The sequence below is a fragment of the Erinaceus europaeus genome, chromosome 19, assembly GCF_950295315.1.
Source record: "Erinaceus europaeus chromosome 19, mEriEur2.1, whole genome shotgun sequence".
NCBI lineage: Eukaryota > Metazoa > Chordata > Mammalia > Eulipotyphla > Erinaceidae > Erinaceus > Erinaceus europaeus.
In genome coordinates, this window is record NC_080180.1 from 32,616,321 (window position 1) to 32,635,450 (window position 19,130).

The 19,130-nt window shown below is 41.0% G+C and overlaps 1 pseudogene; it reads right to left on the reverse strand.

The window, feature by feature from the left end:
- Window positions 1-354: 354 nt before the first annotated feature.
- On the reverse strand, window positions 355-3,025 carry LOC132534679 (transcription initiation factor TFIID subunit 10-like; annotated as a pseudogene).
- Window positions 3,026-19,130: the final 16,105 nt, after the last annotated feature.

Here is a 19,130-nt window from a genome sequence, read left to right on the forward strand (position 1 = left end):
TTTGTTAAAAGTGTGACATAGCCCTTTATATTGTCTCTGTAATAGGTAGCAGCCTCTTCCAGAGACCTCACATGGTGGCCCTGGTGGTCATGGAGCTGAACACAGCCAGGATAGAGCACCTCCAGGTCCTCCTCACAGAAGAGACTCAGCACCTGGTTGTGGCCCTCACACAGGTTCTCCTCTTGTTGACTCACCTCCTTGCTGCTAATGTCGCTGAGTTCAGTGATATCAATTATCCTTGCTAGCTGCCTATTGTCAGTCCAGTGCCTCTTCTTCTTCTCCTTCTCCTTCTCCTTCTCCTTCTCCTTCTTCTTCTTCTTCTTCTTCTTCTTCTTCTTCTTCTTCTTCTTCTTTTATTGTCACAATAAAGTTTATTATGAAAACAGGCTGGTGTTAGGACAAGGGGACAGACAAGTACATTTCGATTGGGTGGCTTAGGTGAAGTAGTGCGGTTTCTTCACATTGATCCCATACTCGCTGAGGGCAGAGGGCAAGTCCTCCATGGTTAGAGTGTACTTGTGGTCCTTGCTTTTGCTTCCAGAGCTGCCAGAGGCTGTACACTTCATTTTGCAGTGCTGAAGGGCATCATTGGCAATATCTGAGATGAATTTCTGGGCAGCTAGGGAGATGAGCATATTATGTGTGGGTCTGAAGCCTCAAAGCCTGTGCAGTTCAAGTAGTAGCCGGTCACTCCATCTGGGATCGTAGGCGTGTAGTCGTCCAGCTGCATCAAGAAGTCCACCAACAGAGCACTGGACACCACAGGCTTCGTGTTGACTTCAGCAGGTCGTTGTTGCCCTTAGACAAGGCCCCCTCGGGGGGCACCTTGCCACCCTCAATCACCAAAGCCACCCCACACTGCTCCATCAGCTCCCTGGCCTGCACCTCCACAGGTCTCGAGCCCCCCTCCGCAGCTCCAGCCTTGTTCTCTGCAGTGGGGCTGGCAGGCAGTGTGGTGGGAGTCCAGACCACGGACTCCAGGCCTGGGGCTGAGATCATTGCTGTCTCGGGTCCGCGCCAGAGCGGCTGCCCCTCATCAGGCCGGTGGGAGAGGCTGCTGCGAAACCCAGTGCCTCTTCTGACATGGGTGCTGACACACAAGGCAAGAGAATTTATTCTGAGGTTCCTCCCAGCACTGTTGGAAGCAGGATTGACGGAAGTTGTGTCCACAGTCAATGGTGACAGGCTCTCATGCAGGTCAAGCAGATGGGGCAATTGAACTCTGCTTGCAGGACTGACAAGACTCCTGATGCCTCCATTGGGTGAGAGGGACACACTGGTTTTCCTCAGAAACTTTGGGTCTGAGGTTTCACTTGAGTAGGAAGACACAGCCTCAAGCCTCTGTGCACAGTACTCCTGGGAGGGAAACACAGCCACTGTTGAAACATGGGAAAAGTAGCCCCAAGTACAGAGCTTGGTGCCACAGATTTCTACTCAACATTTGAAGCTTAGTTTTAATGACTTTGCTGCCTCAGATAGCTGGTAGACTATTGAGCTCAGTTTAGCAATTCTGATTGTAGGAAGATTTGAAGATACTCAGGGTTTGTTTCAAACCCTACTCATTCTCCATTGATAGAAACCAGTGAAGCTTCTCTCCTGCTCCCAAGCCATCTCCACCCACATCAATTACACCAGAAGTGACTAGGTCTGTGGAAAGTAAATGAGCTTTGGAGCCAGGTGGTAATGCACCTGACTGAACACATGTAACAATGTGCAAGGATCCAGGTTCTAGCCCCCAGCGCCCAACTGCAGGGGGAAAGCTTCCCAAGTCTTGGTGAAGCAGAGCTGCAGATGTCTTTCTCGTCTTCTCTCCCTCCCTGTCTCCCCTTCCTTCTGGATCACTTTCTGTCTGTATCCAAAAATAATATAATAAGAATATAATATAATATAATATAATATAATATAATATAATATAATATAATATAATATAATATAATACATGATCCCCAGTGTCTAAGTAAAATCTGTTGTTAGGAAAGACTATGGGATGTAATTAGCAGGGGCTGTAATTAGCAATTAGCTGATGGCATCCTATGGTGCACAGTATGAACTTGACTTCACTCAAACCACAAGGGATTGTGAGTGCATCATAACAGACTTAAGTAAAAATGGCAGGAAATGAATCTCTTTACCCCTGGTCCTTCTCCTGGTCAGATGGATCCTGGTTTTCTACCCAGGACCCACTATGCTGCTTCCGACCAGAGAAACTGAGTACTTGGAGTTGAACTTGTAGTCACTAAGCTATGACTCATGTGCCTGTCATACTCTTTGCTGTGCCTAAAATGCATCTTTCCATACTACTGCACTGCCATAATAAAACTTAAATTGTCTTTAACCCTTGCCAAGCCACGCCATAAACCAACATGTAACAACCTTGATTGTTTTAAAGCCAAGCACAGCCACACTGTGCTATGTCTTTAATTTGTAAAATTACAATAAAATCTCCCATGGGAATCTACATCCTGGACACCCCAGAGTCCTGGGGAAATGATGGGCCTCCAAGGTCCCCACAGATTCCTTACTTGCGCTAGTGACTTTTCTCTCTTCAAGGCAAGTATTTTGCTGGCCTCTGAGCTGTGTTCCCACAAGCAGGAGTTGTGAGGCAGTCTGGCACTGAAGTGTGCTCTCTTCTGATGTGACCAGACTATGTATGTGTCTCCAGGTGGGTAGAGCTTGACACCCACCTTCAGTAACTATTCATTCAGCATAAGGGTGTGTATGGTTACCCTGGGACTGAGCAGATTATGAGCTATGTCTGTGGGAGGGATTCATTCCTTTTATTGGAATTAGGAGCCCAAGGATATGTGGCGATCTCACTGCTTTTCATTCATTCCTCCTTATCCTGTCAGTGTCCTTAACACTACCTCTGCTGGGATAGTAGTGAAAGGAACACCTGTCTGTTGAGTTAATTTTCTCCCCAGAAAGTCTGACTGCATGAAATGTGGCTCTACTCACAGTCTGGATTCTGCACCGTTGCCCAGAGGTCTTGCAAGCAATCTTCTTTTATCTGAAAATTTATGTTCATGTTCCCCTCAGCCTCATGTGCTTCAGCTTCAACTTGATCTCTATTTTTCAATGTTTTGTAACATGTGAGAGTGAGTGAAGTTAGGGGATCAGTTAAACAAGGAGAAACCAAATTTCACTGTTTAAGAGGAAACTATGTCTATTGGGTAGGGGGGCGGAGTCCCTCAATGAAAAGACACGAGAGAATCAAGTCTGTTAGCGACACATATTTTCCTTGTGCTGAAGAACTGGAGGCCACTGTCTAGATCATTCAAACATATCTAATTATCGGATAGTGTGGTGGTCCTAGAGGTGGCGCAGTGGATAAAGCTTTTGACTCTCAAGCGTGAGGTACTGAGTTTGAGCCCCAGCAGCACATGTACCAGAATGATGTCTGGTTCTTTCTCTCTCTCCTCCTATACTTCTCATTAATAAATAAATAAATAAATAGAATCTTTAAAAAAAAAAGCCATCAGATGTCAGGGTCTCAGTTTAGTCTGTGCCTGCTAGAATGCCCTCTGTGTCTATATAATTGTACTTAAATTGTTATTCACCTTTGTTCCCAGTGCATATGCACTTGAACTCTAGTGAGTTACATTTTATTCTAGTGTTATATTTATTTATTTCTCCTTTCATTGCCCTTGTTTTGTCATTGTTGTGGTTACTATTATTGTTGTTATTGATGTCATTGTTGTTGGATAGGACAGAGAGCAATGGAAAGAGGAGAGGAAGACAGAGAGGGGGAGAGAAAGATAGACACCTGCAGATCTGCTTCACCTCCTGTAAAGCGACTTCCCTGCAGGTGAGGAGTTGTGGGCTCAAACTGCGATCCTTACACCTGTCCTTAGGCTTTGTGCCACGTGAGTTTAACCCACTGTGCTACTACCGCCTGACTCCCTATTCTGGTGTTTTATGTTGTATTGGAAATAGCAAGAATGGTAAGGTGACTATTTTGTTTGTTTGTTTGTTGGTTGGTTGGCTTGCTTCTTTCTTCCCAGGTCTATCTCTGGGACTCTGAGCCGGCATTACTAATCTGGCTCCTGGCAGCCATATTTTCCATTTTATTAGATAGGACAGAGAAAAATGAGATGGGATAGGAAGCAGAGAGGGAGAGAGAAAGAGACACCTGCAGACCTTCTTCACTGCTTACAAGTGTTTCCTCCTGCAGGTGAGGTGCTGGGGAGTCGACCCTGGATCACTTCAGCGCTCCTTACTCTTCATACTATGTGCGCTTCACCAGTGGACCACCACCCAGCCCCGCCCCCATGATAATTTTTAATAAAAATTTAGGTCATATGTATTTGTGTCTATCAACTAAATTTAAAGGATTAATTATGGTGATCGGAAGGTGGTGCCGTGGCTGCGGCATTAGACTCTAAAGCATGAGGTCTTGAGTTTGATCAAACTCAAGCACATGTACCAGATTTATGGTGTCTCTCTCTCTCTTTCTCGTGAATATTTAATCTTTTTTTTTTTGCCTCCAAGGTTATTTCTATTTTCCCAGTTTTCCATATAATACAACCCCCACTAGGTCCTCTGTCACCCTTTTTGACCTGTTCACCCCCACCCCCACCCCCGGAGTCTTTTACATTTTACTTTTAATTCCAGTTCAGGTTCCACTTGTGTTTTCTCTTCTGATCTTGTCTTTCAACTTCTGCCTGAGAGTGAGATCATTCCATAGTGAATATATAATCTTGAAATTATCTTTTTAATTGAATTAAAGAAGTATATCAGCTTAAAAACATATGACATGGCAGCCCGGTGGCAGCCGGTTAAGCGCACATGACGCAGCGCAAAAGGGCTAGCATAAGGATCCGGGTTCGAGCCACTGGCTCCCCACTTGCAGGGGAGTCACTTCACAAGTGGTGATGCAGGTCTGCAGGTGTCTAGCTTTCTCTCTGCTTCTCTGTGTTCCTCTCCTCTTTGAATTCCTCTCTGTCCAATAAGAGCACTAAATGGAGAAAATGGCCACAGGTGTGATGAATTCATAATGCAGGCACTGAACCCCAGCAATAACCCTGGAGGCAGGAAAAAAATCATTAAAAAACATGACTCCCTCCTACAAATGAGATTCTGAGTTCTGTTTCCCACATAACATATACAGAAACGGCGAGTTAAGGGAGAAATGTTAACAATACTTTTGTACAGTATTGAGTACTAACAACTGAGAAGCAAAGCACATGAGAAAATAAAATTACATTATAGCAGGGGTTTTTTCAGTTTTTTTAATTATCTTTATTTTATTTATTGGATAGAACAGCCAGAAATCAAGAGGAAAGGGGATAATAGAGAGGGAGAGAGACAAAGAGAAACCTGCAACACTGCTTTCCCCCTGCAGGTAGGGACTGGGGCTCAAACCTGGGTCCTTGCATATTGTTTTTTTTTTTCTTTTTTTTATTATTATTATTTTTTTATTATTTTTTTTTATTTAAGAAAGGATTAATTAACAAAACCATAGGGTAGGAGGGGTACAACTCCACACAATTCCCACCACCCAATCTCCATATCCCACCCCCTCCCCCGATAGCTTTCCCACTCTCTATCCCTCTGGGAGCATGGACCCAGGGTCATTGTGGGTTGCAGAAGGTAGAAGGTCTGGCTTCTGTAATTGCTTCCCCGCTGAACATGGGCGTTGACTGGTCGGTCCATACTCCCAGTCTGCCTCTCTCTTTCCCTAGTAGGGTGGGTCTCTGGGGAAGCTGAGCTCCAGGACACATTGGTGGGGTCTTTAATCCAGGGAAGTCTGGCCGGCATTCTGATGACACCTGGAACCTGGTGACTGAAAAGAGAGTTAACATACAAAGCCAAACAAATTGTTGAGCAATCATGGACCCAAAGCTTGGAAAAGTGGAGAGGAAGTATTAGGGTAAGTATCACTGCAAACTCTAGTGTACTTCTGCTTTCTTACTTTGGTGCCATACTCCAAACTCAGTCAATTTCTGCTTTGCGTTTCTACTTCTTTTTTTTTTTTACATGCATAACATTCCCCAGATTCCCATTTAACAATACAACCCCCACTATTTCATTCGTCATTTTTCATGGATCTGTATTCTCCCCACCCACCCACCCACCCCAGAGTCTTTTACTTTGGTGTAATACTCCAATTCCATTTCAGGTTCGACTTGTGTTTTCTTTTCTAATCTTGTTTTTCAACTTCGGCCTGAGAGTGAGATCATCCCGTATTCATCCTTCTGTTTCTGACTTATTTCACTCAACATGATTTTTTCAAGGTCCATCCAAGATCGGCTGAAAACGGTGAAGTCACCATTTTTTACAGCTGAGTAGTATTCCATTGTGTATATATACCACAACTTGCTCAGCCACTCATCTGTTGTTGGACACCTGGGTTGCTTCCAGGTTTTGGCTATTACAAATTGTGCTGCCAAGAACATATGTGTACACAGATCTTTTTGGATGGATGTGTTGGGTTCCTTAGGATATATCCCCAGGAGGGGAATTGCAGGGTCATAGGGTAGGTCCATTTCTAGCCTTCTGAGAGTTCTCCAGACTGTTCTCCACAGAGGTTGGACCAATTGATATTCCCACCAGCAGTGCAGGAGGGTTCCTTTGACCCCACACCCTCTCCAGCATTTGCTGCTGTTACCTTTTCTGATGTGTGACATTCTCACAGAAGTGAAGTGATATCTCATTGTTGTCTTGATTTGCATTTCTCTGACAATCAGAGACTTGGAGCATTTTTTCATGTGTTTCTCGGCCTTTTGGATCTCTTCTGTGGTGAATATTCTGTGCAAGTCCTCCCCCCATTTTTGGATGGGGTTATTTGTTGTCTTGTTGTTGAGTCTGGCAAGCTCTTTATATATGTTGGTTATTAAACTCTTATCTGACGTATGGCATGTAAAGATCTTCTCCCATTCTGTGAGGGGTCTCTTGGTTTGCGTAGTGGTTTCTTTTGCTGTGAAGAAGCTTTTTAATTTGATGTAGTCCCAGAGGTTCATGCTTGCCTTAGTCTTCTTTGTAATTGCATTCGTTTCATTGAAGATGTCTTTAAAATTTATGCAGAAAAGAATTCTGCCAATATTTTCCTCTAAGTATCTGATAGTTTCTGGTCTAACATCCAAGTCCTTGATCCACTTGGAATTTACTTTTGTATTTGGTGAAATACAGTGATTCAGTTTCATTCTTCTGCATGTTTCAACCCATTGTTTCCAACACCATTTGTTGAAGAGACTCTGCTTCCCCCATATAATAGTCTGGGCCCCTTTGTCAAAGATTAGATGTCCATACGTGTGGGGCCTCATTTCTGGGCTCTCAATTCTATTCCACTGGTCAGTGTGTCTGTTCATGTTCCAGTACCAAGTAGTTTTGATGACAATGGCCCTATAATACAGTTTGAGATCTGGCAGTGTGATGCCTCCGGTTCTGTTCTTTTTTCTCAAGATTGTTTTGGCAATTCTAGGTCTTTTCTGGTTCCAGATAAACATTTGTAGCATTTTTTCTATTCTCCTAAAAAATGTGCTTGGGATCTTGATGGGGATAGCATTAAATTTGTAGATGGCTCTGGGTAATATATTCATTTTGATGATGTTAATTCTTCCAACCCATGAACATGGAATATCTTTCCACTTCTTTGTGTCTTTTTCAATTTCTTTGAGTAGTGACTCATAATTTTCAGTATACAAGTCTTTCACTTCTTTGGTTAGGTTTATTCCTAGATATTTTATTGTTTTTGTTGCTATAGAAAAAGGAACTGATTTCTGGATTTCAATTTCTTCTAACTTAGTGTTTGCATAGAGGAATGCCACTGACTTTTGAATGTTAATTTTATAGCCTGACACCTTACTGTATTGCCTGATGATTTCCAAAAGCTTCTTGCTGGATTCCTTAGGTTTTTCCATGTATACTATCATGTCATCTGCAAATAAGGAGAGTTTGACTTCTTCTCTTCCAATCTGTATGCCTTTAATTCCTTGCTCCTGCCTGATTGCTATGGCAAGAACTTCCAACACTATGTTGAATAGTAATGGTGATAGTGGGCAGCCCTGTCTAGTACCTGATCTGAGGGGAAATGCTTCCAGTTTTTCACCATTGAGTATGATGTTGGCTGTAGGGGTCCTTGCATATTGTGACATGTGTGCTCAACCAGGTGTGTCACCACCCAGCCCCATCATAGGATTCTTACCCTGTGTTATATTACTTCATGTAAACAGTAGAAAGTTGAAGAGAAATGCCATAAGCCTAACAAGTACTTCTGGAGTGTGTCACAAAGATGAACACCTAATGAGTGTAGGAGAAATAAATCAAATCAATCCATTTGAGAAGGAGAACATTCAGGGTCAATATAAACGCAGCACTAAGATGAAGGTCTAAAGCCAAACACTTGTCATAGTATTATTTTACTAAAGGGATGCTAATGAATCAATCAAGAGGCAAGTTATGTGGCCTGGGATACAGTACTGGAATTTCACGCAAGTGTCTTGAGTTCAATCCCAGCATTACATGGGGCAGAGTAATTTTTTGGGTCTATCCTCTTCCTACAACTACTCTTTCTCTCCCTCTTCCACTCCCTCTTTTATTTCTTTATTATTATTATTATTAGATAGAGACAGAGAGAAATTTAGAGGGAAGAGGAGGTAGAGAAGGAGAGAGACAGAGAGACACCAACAGCCCGGCTTCACCACTGGTGAAGCTTCGCCTTGCAGATAGGGAGGGACCAGGCGCTTGAACCCAGGTTCTTGTGCACTATAACATGTGCACTTAATCAAGTGTGCCACTGCCTGGCCCCTCCCTCCTTTATTTCTATAAGTAAATGAATCTTTGTTAAAAGGGAAAATATTTTCAGATAAGAAAAGTGAAGAACAGTGTCTGTATGCTATATATAATAAATCTTATTTACTCGTGAGAGTAGAGTGGAGAGACCTTGGATCTTCATTTGGATAAGAGACACTGTGGAGATAGGAAGAGAAAGGAGGAGGTGGAGGAGGAAGGGAATGAAGAGGGACCAAGGACATCACTCTGCCCCATGTAATGTTATGGACTGAATGTAGGAAATCTGCTTGAAATTCCAACATCTAATCCCCTATGCCACCTCCCAGAACTCATTATTTTCCTATTGCTTCATTAGCATCCCCTAAGGAAATAGAGATAGTACATGTGTTTATTTTTATTTTTTATATTATCTTTATTTATATACTGATAGAGACAGCCAGAAATTGAGAGGAATGTGGAGATAGAGAGACACCTGCAACCCTGCTTCACTACTTGTGAAGCTTCCCCCCACAGGTGGGAATTGGGGGCTTGAACCCAGATCCTTACACATTGTAACATGTGTGTTCATCCAGGTTCACCACCACCTGGCCCCACGTTTGTTTTCAGACCTACCATCTTCAGAATTCTTTTATATTTTCCCTGTATATTCTCCTTTCCAAATGGATCTAGTTTATCTTATTATTTCTCTTACACTCGTCAGGTGCCCTTCTTTGTGACAGACTCAAGTCGTGCTTGTCAGGCTTCTGGTATTTCTCTTTAACTTTCTGCTGTTTACATGAAGCAATATAGCACATATCAGGGTATGAAACTTACAACAATATAATTTTATTTCCTCAAATATTTTATTTCCAAAACTGTTTGTACTGAATTCTGTTTAAAAAAATACTATTAAGATTTCTCCCTTAAGTAGTCCCTTTTTTAAATATGTATGTTGGTGGGAGATAGGACTCTGAAACTCATGCATGGGAGTGAGTCATGTGCTCTTCTGCTGAGCTACCTCCTTGTCTCAACTTTCAAAATGATTTTAAAACTGTATATTTAAAAAAAAAAACTGTATATTAACACCAGGGAAATAGAGAGATTGAAAGAACCAGAGCATCACTCTGGCACATGTGACACTGGGATTGAACTCAGAAACCTGCTTCACATCCAATGTTTTCACATGCAATGTTTTCACATCCATGGCACCAACTTTCCTCTGCCCCCCCCCTTTATCTTTATTTGCTTATTGGATAAAGACAGAGACAGTCAGATACTGACAGGACAGGGGATATAGAGAGGTAGAGAGACAGAGAGACACCTGTAGCACTGCTTCACAAATTGTGAAGCTCTCCCATTGCAGATGGGGGCCAGGGACTCGAACCAAGGTCCTTGCACACTGTAACATGTGCAATCAACCAGGTATGCTACTGCCCAGCCTCTCGCAATTTATTTTTAAGTATTTTATTTTATTTTTGACAGAGATGCAGAGAGAGAAAGACACCGAGAAACACCAGATCATAGCTTAGCTTTGGCTTATGGTGGTGTAGGGGATTGAACCTGGGATTTCAGAGTCTCAGCATGAGAGTCTCTTTGCATAACCATTACGCTATCTACCTCCACACTCCATTCATCCTTAACTGTGATTTTTTTTACTATTTTTATTATTATTATCTTTATTTGATAAGAGACAGTCAGAAATTGAGAGGAAGGGATAGAAAGGGTGAGCCACAGAGAAACACCTTTAGCACTGCTTCACCACTTGGGAAGCTTTTCTCTTTCATATGGGAACTGAGGGCTTGAATCCAGGTCCTTGTGCATGGTAAGTTGTGCAATCAACCAGGTGTGCTACCACCCAGCCCCTCAACTGTGATTTTCTATCAGAGACAATGAAAAACGCCAACACCTAAGCATAACTCCATGAATTCAATGTATTTTTGTCTGTGCCTCTTCCACATGTGGTACCAGCTCCCACACACTAAGCTTGGAGCAATCAGGCACATGCTCTGGCTTCTGGTGGTGCTAGGGATTGAACCTGGAAACTCAGGGCCTCAGGCATGAAAGTCACTCACATAAACATGATGCTGTCTCTCCAGCCCCGGGGTTCAATTCTCTTTGAAAGAGATTAAGAAAAAGGAGAGATTGTTTATTTTGTTTTCCTGTTTTCAGGTATTTTTATGCTACTAACCCCTTTTTGGCTTACAGGTGATTTTTCTTAGTTCCCTAGTCATTCAGCCAGAAAATTTAAAAAAAAAAAAAAAAAAAAAAGGCCACTCCTGCAACACCTAGATTCTTAGTGCAGGTCTGATGGCCCAGAGACAATGCTGATGACAAAAATAAACAAACAATAGATGATGAAGAAATGACATAAAGGAGACTGAAGAACTAGTGTATCATGTCTAAGTGTCAATTCACCTTATGTAAAAAATGATGTTTTACTTAGCAATGCAATCTGTTTCCTTTCTTTCTTTCTTTCTTTCTTTCTTTCTTTCTTTCTTTCTTTCTTTCTTTCTAATGTCTCAGCTCTTGCTTACTGTGTTGCAGAGGATGAACTAGTGGCTTTGAATCTTAGGCATGAGAGTCTCTTTGTGTAATTATTTTGCTAATGATGCTCACCCTCAGCTTAGTTTCAAGAAAGAAAGTATTTTAGTATACTCAATAGGTTGTCAGCAAGAACTAAATAATTCATCTTAGAAAGTTTTAGCTTTTGTTTTTATTTTATTTATTTTTTTTATTTTGGTATGTTTTACCATAGTAGTACACAGCTCTAACTTACTTTTGTTTGGAGGATTAAACATGGGAGACTTTTGAGCCTCTGGCATAATAATATCTGTATAATTATTATGATACACACCCCCACCTTTTAAAAATTATTACTTATTTATATTCTTAATTTTCACCAGGCCACTGCTCAGCTCTGCTTATGGTGGTGCTGAGAATTAAAATGGACACTTGGAGCCTCAGGCATAACCACTCTGCAATCTTCTCAGCCCTCAAAAAAGTTTTTATTTGATTCTATCATGAGCAACAAACAGATACTGGGCCTGCATAGCTCTCCCACTCTCTTCAAGGCTATACCCACTACAAAGAACTGGGTTCATAATCTGAGGGGATCAGTGTCTTCCTCCTAATCCTTTGGGAGGTGTGAGAGACCCCTCCATGAGCTGTGTGAACTTTTCCCTTTGCTCCCACCTGGAAGATATAAATCACTTACAAAACAGAATTTTTTATAAAAAGAAGGAGGGTGTAGGGAACACAAGAACCACCCTAGTCATGAAATGGTGATTTTATATATGGACATTAGATAATTTCTTCACTTCCTTTTATTCCCACTTTATTTTATTTAGGAATGATAAGAGAGTTGAAACTATAGAATCAGGCTCACCAAAAGACTGTGTCCCATGCCACATACACCCCCACCACCTGGGACACAGTCTTTTGGTGGTGGGAATGGTGTTTGTGTATACTCCTATTAATTTGTAGTCATCAAAAAATAATAATCAGGCTCATACATTCAATGGTGGGGCCCAAAAATGTGGTTTCTTTACTTTCCCAGCTGAGAGGCTATAAGCAAATTCCTGTTACAAAACTACATACAACACTAGTCACAATGAAGGAAAGTGAAAATGTAAAAGAAAAACAAAATTTCCTGGATACTTAAATAAATATGAATTGCTAATTGATTTTACATTCCTTAGTGATATGATCTCGAAAGAGAGAGCAGAGAGCACTATGTAGGTTGATTGTAGGTTTCAGCAAGGGAATTTTACTGTACATAGTTGTAAATTTTCATGCAAGCAAGGCAGGAAACTCAGTTTTTATAGATGAGTCCTTTCAAAACGTTAGAAAATAACATAAAATTATTGTACAGCATTCTAAAGGTCATTCATAATCACGGGCAGGAAACAAGGCATTGTCACAGTTCATTCTTGATAACCGCCTACTCCACAGAGGGAAAGAGGACTTGAATCTAGTCCCACACAGAAATAAGGCTTCAGTGAGTGGGAAAATGTCTCCTGGAAAGAATGGAGGTGGGAGTTGTCTCCTTTCTCATTCCCTCTATCTCCCCTGTCCCTCTCAACTTCTGTCTCTAACCAGTGATAAGTAAATAAATAATTTTTTAATTAATTAATTAATTAAAAAGAATTTTATAAGCTCCAAAATATTGGGATCTCAGGTATAAAATACAAAAATTGAAGTAGATATCTTTAATTATTTGGTTAATAGTTTTTCTTAAAACTGGAAGAAAATATTTTCAAGCAAATACTGTAAAATTAATTTCAGGCTAGAACACATTTTTATAGTTGAATCAATAAGGTACTAAGGAAATGAATTTCTAGGCCAATAAAGTGCTTAGTAACCTGAAACAAATTAAAAGGGAAAAAACTCTTATTTGTCTTTATGACTTAGCTCACTCATATGCTAACATGATTCCTTCTATCTCCATCCAAGATGAATCAGAGAAGGTGGGTTCTATCTAGTGCCTTCTTAAAGCCTAAGACAGCAGGAACCTCCCACTTCTTCTATAGAGACTATATTTCCCCAAATCCTGGAAACTTTAAGGTGGGACTCACTTTCCTACATGCTTCTCTCAATTCATACCAAATGATACTACGTCTGCTGATCCCAAACTAATCACGCAAAAAGTACCACCTCGGCATGCCTCACTTTAGACTTTGTCCAGAGACGTCAGACATGGAATGCCAACCCTTCAGCCTCATTACTCAGGTTCCTTTCATAGTATTCTTTAATTCCATTTCAGGTAGATCACTTCCTAAGAAAGTCCCAAAACCTAGATATAGACCAGGTCCCATGAGATAAAACACATGTTCACATGTATCCATAATTTAAAGCAACATATATACCTGAAAGCAAAAGTGCACAATATCCTACAGTGAGTCAGTATATGCAGCAAGCAAGTAGAAAGACCTAGAAAGACACCAAAAAGTTCCTAATGAAATAGTTTCTATTTGGACCTAGATACCCTACTCACCTACTTCCTATTACACTTCCCTCAGTCACTCCAAAGCTAACCTTATCAAAGTAAGGACTGCAAAAGCTGAATAAGGGCAAGAGACTGGCATACTTTAATGATGACCTTTTAGTCACTATCAGGCCACCCCATCAGCTGGGGCCCTAATCAGGGAGTCCTGAGATTCCCAAACAGACATGATGGGCCTAGACCTCAAATAGATCCCTCTCTCCATTGTTACCAGACATCTCTATCAGGAACAACACAATAGAACCCTTTGTGGGCCCCCATAGGATGTGGATCAACAGTAGAGAAAGTCCCATTCTTTGAAGGGAAGCTGGACAACATACTCTATCTTCCACCTGAGGAAGATGGGTCCTGATATTGGGGCAGCCTGGATCATTCCTACACATGACCACAGAATGTGAGCTCAGATCTACAGGGATGCAGAGGTCACATCAGCTTCTAAGCTGAATATGGGCCCCAGATCACACAAATTGGTGGGGTTTACAATCAACAATATTTATACACCTTTCCCATATTTGGGAGCTACTCTCTTCCCTGATGCAGCTTTCTAGTCCTTTTTCCAGCCATGATATCATCTCCCCAGACAACTTGAATACACCTGCATATCAAATGTCAGGCTCAGGAAAACAAATAAAAAAACTAGGATAGTCACAGACCCTTTGGAATATAACTAAAATAGGCCTACTAGCTATCTACAAAATGGAAACCCTTCAACTCTTCATCTGCACTATATCAGCCTTTAAGTTAATGATTACTCAACATTTTGTTTGGTGTTATATGTTAACTCTTCTTTCAGCCACCAGGTTCCATATGCTAATTCTTCTTCTTCTAGCGTTTGCCCTTCTTATGTAGCCAGTCAACAGCATCAGGTTGAAAGCTGTCAGGAGCTGCTTGTTGCTGACTTTGAAAGTGACTGGGATCCATGTGGATTCAGTTGGCTAGGAAGGATCATCAGTTTCCCCAATGAATGGGTACTCACGGGATGCACCATGAGAAGGTCGATCCAATGCATCCCATATGCTAATATGATGCCAAACCAAACTTCCCTAGGCAGATGACCCCACCAATGTGTCCTGGAGCCCCACATCTCCAGCATCTCCAGACCCACCCCACCTTACACACACACACACACACACACACACACACACACACACACACATTAGGGAAAGAGAGAGACAGACTGGGAGTATGGATCTACCTGTCAACACCATGTTCAGTGGGGAAGCAATTACAAACGCAGACCTTCCACCTTCTGCACCCCATAACGACCTTAGGTCCATACTCCCAGAGGGATAAAGAATAGGAAAGCTATCAGGGGAGGGGATGGGATACTGAATTCTGGTGGTGGGAATTGTGTGGAGTTGTACCCCTCTTACTCTATGGTTTTGTCAGTGTTTCATTTTCATAAATGCAAAATAAAAAATAAACTCAATTTTTCTTAATCACTTTGAAAGATAATTGATCCCTGGGCTGGAGAGATAGCATAAGGTTTATGAAAATGATGTTTATGCCTGAAGCCCTGAGTTCCCAGGTTCAATTTCCAGCACCACACAAGACAGAGCACATGCAGGAATGCTCCAAGTTTTGTGTGTGAGAGCTGGCAACACGTATGAATGAAGGCAACAAAGACAAAAACAAGTCAAGTCAGGAATGATGTTCTGTCTCATCTGTAGGTTTTAACCTCTACATTTATCTCTGATATAAAATCACAAGTAAGGAAGAATAGAAGTCAGCACCATGGTGACAATATTGGATGTAAAAGCAGGATCTGAGTTCAATCTCAGTATCACTGGTGATAGAGTGATGCTCTGGTTCTTCTAGTCTCTCTCTCTTTCTGCTTCTCTAATGTTAATATATAATTTTAAAATTATTTTTAAAGTTGAGTTAAGGAGGTAGCTCATCATATGATCACATGACTTGTCACCCAGGAGGTGGCACAATGGATAAAGCATTGGACTCTTAAGCGTGAGGTACCAAGCTCAATCACCAGCAGCACATGAACCAGAGTGATGTCTGGTTCTTTCTCTCTCTCCTCCTTTCTCAGGAATAAATAAATAAAGCCTTAAATAAAAAAAAAAAAAAGAGATAGTCGGGCGGTAGCATAGTGGATTAAGTGCACGTGGCACAAAGCACAAGGACCATTTTAAGGATCCTGGTTTGAGCCCCTGGCTCCCCACCTGCAAGAGAGTCATTTCACAGGTGGTGAAGCAGGTCTACAGGTGTCTCTCTTTCCCTCCCCCTCTCTGTCTTCCCCTCCTCTCTCCACTTCTCTCTGTCCTATCCAACCATGACAACAACAATAATAACTACAACAATAAAACAACAAGGGCAACAAAAGTGGATAAATAAATAAATATTAAAAAAAAAAACATGACTCACTCCTATAAGTGAGGTTCTGAGTTCTGTTTCCCACACAACATATACAAAAGTGGTTAGTTAAGGGAGAAATGTTAACAATACTTTTGTACATAATCGGAGTATTAACAGCTTTAGAAGCAAAGTATATGAAGAAATAAAAACATATCATGAAGGATTCCTAACCCTATCTGTGTTATATTACTTCATGTACACAGCCAAACAAGTACTTCTACAGTGGGTCACAAAGATGGACACCTATTGAGTGTAAGAGAAATCATTAAGTAAAATCATTTGAAAAGGGGGACATACAGGACAAATGTAAAAGTAGTTGTAGGATGCTAGCTCTAAAGCCAAACACTTGTAATATCTATATTTTTCTAAATGTTATGCTAATGAGCCAATTGCTATACAAATAATGTGGTATGGGAGGTGTTATAGTAGATACAGTGTCGGAATTTCAAGCAAGTGTCTTAAATTCAATCTTGGCATTACATAGGGCAGAGTAATTTTCTGGGTCTGTCCTCCTACTATTATTTATATTCCTCCTTTTTCTTCTCTTAAATAACTATTAAAAGGGAAAAGATTTTCAGATAAGAAAAATGAAGAATTGTCAATATGCTATACATAATAAACTCAATTTCTTTTTTTTTAATTTTTTTTTTTATTTAAGAAAGGATTAATTAACAAAACCATAGGGTAGGAGGGGTACAACTCCACACAATTCCCACCGCCCAATCTCCATATCCCACCCCCTCCCCCGATAGCTTTCCCATTCTCTATCCCTCTGGAAGCATGGACCCAGGGTCACTGTGGGTTGCAGAAGGTAGAAGGTCTGGCTTCTGTAATTGCTTCCCCGCTGAACATGGGCGTTGACTGGTCGGTCCATACTCCCAGTCTGCCTCTCTCTTTCCCTAGTAGGGTGGGTCTCTGGGGAAGCTGAGCTCCAGGACATATTGGTGGGGTCTTCAATCCAGGGAAGTCTGGCCAGCATCCTGATTACACCTGGAACCTGGTGACTGAAAAGAGAGTTAACATACAAAGCCAAACAAATTGTTGAGCAATCATGGACCCAAAGCTTGGAAAAGTGGAGAGGAAGCATTAGGGAGGTACTCACTGCAAACTCTAGTGTACTTCTGCTTTCTTACTTTGATGCCATACTCCAAACTCAGTCAATTTCTGCTTTGCGTTTCTACTTCTTTTTTTTTTTTACATGCATAATATTCCCCAGATTCCCATTTAGCAATACAACCCCCACTATTTCATTCATCATTTTTCATGGACCTGTATTCTCCCCACCCACCCACCCACCCCAGAGTCTTTTACTTTGGTGTAATACTCCAATTCCATTTCAGGTTCGACTTGTGTTTTCTTTTCTAATCTTGTTTTTCAACTTCGGCCTGAGAGTGAGATCATCCCGTATTCATCCTTCTGTTTCTGACTTATTTCACTCAACATGATTTTTTCAAGGTCCATCCAAGATTGGCTGAAAATGGTGAAGTCACCATTTTTTACAGCTGAGTAGTATTCCATTGTGTACATATACCACAACTTGCTCAGCCACTCATCTGTTGTTGGACACCTGGGTTGCTTCCAGGTTTTGGCTATTACAAATTGTGCTGCCAAGAACATATGTGTACACAGATCTTTTTGGATGGATGTGTTGGGTATAAACTCAATTTCTATAGAAGGAAAATATTGTATTCTAAAATAGAAATAAAATGTAATGGTTTAGCTACATTATCAGAGACTACACAGCTCTGGCTTATGGTGGGGCTGGAGATCAAACCTGAGACATGAGACATCAGGGCCTCAAGCATTAGAGTCTTTTCGCATAACCATTATGTTATGTCCCCAGCTCTGCAATGACATTTTACTACACTAAATAAATTCTTTTTCTGCTTGCTATTGCTTTAATGCAGTAATGTTGATGTGCAAGATTTTTATTGTCAGAAGGTATCTTTTTCATATTTTCCCGAATTATAAAACAATTTATATTTAATTTAATTTAACAATTTCCCAAATGTTATATAAAACATTTTGTTTAAAAAAGTGATGCAAGAGGGAATACCCTTTCCTCATATTGATATCTGCATGAATAAGTAAGTATTTATCTGTTCTGTGGGAATCGTCACTCCAGGACGGCATTTTCAATCAGACAATCAGAGAGAGACAAGCAGGAGTCAAGGGAACAGTACTAAGGCACCGATGATTTTGGCACTGCAGTGAGACAGACACCAGCTTGAACCCTGGTTCAATACATGGTGAAGCATGTATTCTATCCTAGTTACCTATTTTACTGCCCCTAAGATTTAGATATAAAAACATTAATATTTGCAGAAAAGGTGAGGAAATAACTTCAGCCTTCATGAAAATATAAACCAAGTGATGTTGTAGCTCAAAGTCTCCAAGTGGTCTGAAGAACACTAGGAAATAAACAGAAGTGACGAAGTTTGTTGTTCATAAGGCATGTAAGTCATTCCTAGCACAGAAGAACAGAGGGCATGTGTCCTCCTGGGAAGATATAAATATTTATAACATCTTGTTGGTGAATCCTAGAGATAGTTCACTGTTTAGAACCAGATGCTAGTTGAAAAACTAATGTAGGGGAGAGTAGCAGCTGCTGCATTTCTTTTTTTTTTTCTTTCTTTATTGGGGAATTAATGTTTTACATTCAATAGTAAATACAATAGTTTGTACATGCATAATGTCCCCCAGTTTCCCATATAACAATACAAATACAACCCCCACTAGGTCCTCTGTCATCCTTGTGGGACCTGTATTCTCCCCACCCACCCACCCCAGAGTCTTTTACTTTGGTGGGATATGCCAATTCCATTTCAGGTTCTACTTGTGGCTTTTTTTTTTTCCTGATCTTGTTTTTCAACTTCTGCCTGAGAATGAGATCATCCCATATTCATCCTTCTGTTTCTGACTTATTTCACTTAACATGAATTTTTCAAGGTCCATCCAAGATCAGCTGAAAATGGTGAAGTCATCATTTTTTACAGCTGAGTAGTATTCCATTGTGTATATATACCACAACTTGCTCAGCCACTCATCTGTT